Source organism: Bombus pyrosoma, linkage group LG17 (genome assembly GCF_014825855.1).
Source record: "Bombus pyrosoma isolate SC7728 linkage group LG17, ASM1482585v1, whole genome shotgun sequence".
Lineage (NCBI taxonomy): Eukaryota > Metazoa > Arthropoda > Insecta > Hymenoptera > Apidae > Bombus > Bombus pyrosoma.
The window spans coordinates 3,434,486-3,435,798 of NC_057786.1; positions in this window are offsets into that span (position 1 = coordinate 3,434,486).

The window sequence follows — 1,313 nt, forward strand, 5'->3', positions numbered from 1 at the left end:
GAAGTTCTTCAGGTTTGAGTTCGCACCGAATGTGCGACATAGATCTGGAATTTCATTGACGTTGTTAACAATTCAGAATTCTTCAGGTTTGAGTGCGCACGAATAAGCGACATAGGCCTGGGATTCTATTGACGATACTAAACGTGACAGACGCAACTGTACCCGTACCACAGCAATTCTTTTAACACCAAAAAAAAAAAGGGGAGAGAAATAAATAAATAAATAAAAATAAATAAGAAAAAAAATTTTTCGAAATAGTCCTTAGACTATTTCTGGTGGCAGCAACTACCGTATTAATCGGAAGTTTAAATTTATATTTCGATTACTATCGTTCATTATTTTCTTTTCGTTTAAATTAACGACAATCAAATTTAAAATATATATATAATAAATACAAATACGTAACACTAAGCGTCGAGATATCTCTAATATTAACGAAATAACCGTTAAATTTCGTGAAATCGACAAAAGATTGCATTTTGCGAGCTGCCGGTACTGCTTCCACGTTAAAAACAGCACGCACTACATTCGGCGTGTAAAATGGAATGACATGAGCGCCTAAACGTCGAGATATCGCTATTAATAACGAAATAACAGATAAATTTCACGAAAATCGACAAAAGATTGCATTTTGCGAGCAGCCGGTGTTGTTTCAACGTAAGAAGCAGCACGCGCTGCATTCAACGTGTAAAATGCAGCATAATGAGCGCCTAAACGTCGTAATATCTCTAATATTAACGAAATAACAGTTAAATTTCACGAAAATCGACAAAAGATTGCATTTTACGAGCTGCCGGTACTGCTTCCACGTTAGAAACAGCACGCACTACTTTCGGCGTCTAGTGTGGAGCAAAAGAAGCGCTTAAACGTCAGAAATATCTCTATTAATAACGACGTAACAGTTAAATTTGACGAAAATCGACAAAAGATTGCATTTTGCGAGCAGCCGGTGTTGTTTCAACGTAAGAAACAGCACGCACTTCATTCAGCCTGTAAAATGCAGCATAGTGAGCGCCTAAGCGTCGAGATATCGCTATTAATATCGAAATAACAGTTAAATTTCACGAAAATCGACAAAAGATTGCATTTTACGAGCTGCCGGTACTGCTTCCACGTGTCACGTCCCGCGCTACGCACGTGCCGTAACGAAAACTACAATAAGTAAATTACATGAGCAGTCATTTTAACACACAATAAACTAAAAAGAATATAAAAATAATAAAATAAAATAAAACACTAACAAAAGATTAATCAAATGTAGACTACACTATTAAGACTAGTTAACATGCTAGTAAATTTAAAGAAACTATATA